Source organism: Camelina sativa, chromosome 9, assembly GCF_000633955.1.
Source record: "Camelina sativa cultivar DH55 chromosome 9, Cs, whole genome shotgun sequence".
Classification (NCBI taxonomy): Eukaryota; Viridiplantae; Streptophyta; class Magnoliopsida; order Brassicales; family Brassicaceae; genus Camelina; species Camelina sativa.
The window spans coordinates 28,084,844-28,085,257 of record NC_025693.1 but is presented as its reverse complement, the minus strand read 5'-3'; positions in this window follow the sequence as shown (position 1 = coordinate 28,085,257).

Here is a 414-nt window from a genome sequence, read left to right as displayed (position 1 = left end):
TCAGAGGAGAAGGCGACAAAGAGAGAAGATGAGGAAAAGAGAGAAAAACAAAAATTGATTTTCTTTAGAAAGAAAGGGGAAGACACGATGAGTAGAAGGGAAGGAGAAAAGAAGATGATTTCTGTCCGTTGGATTGACTTCATCAATGGTGGATAATAAACTAATGACAATCTTTGCCATTTAAGAATAGCCAATGAGAAATTTTCCCCTTTTTTCTTTGATAAATTTTGGTAATTTGATTTCATTTTATGTTATAATTTAGATATTGGGGGTATGGATTTATAAAGTATTAGAATTGATTTAGATTTAAATTTTAATCTATTAGATTTCAATTAGATTTATAAAGAAAACATTTTGGCTTTTTTTAAGTGATGGATTTCTGTTATATATATATATATATATATATATATATAT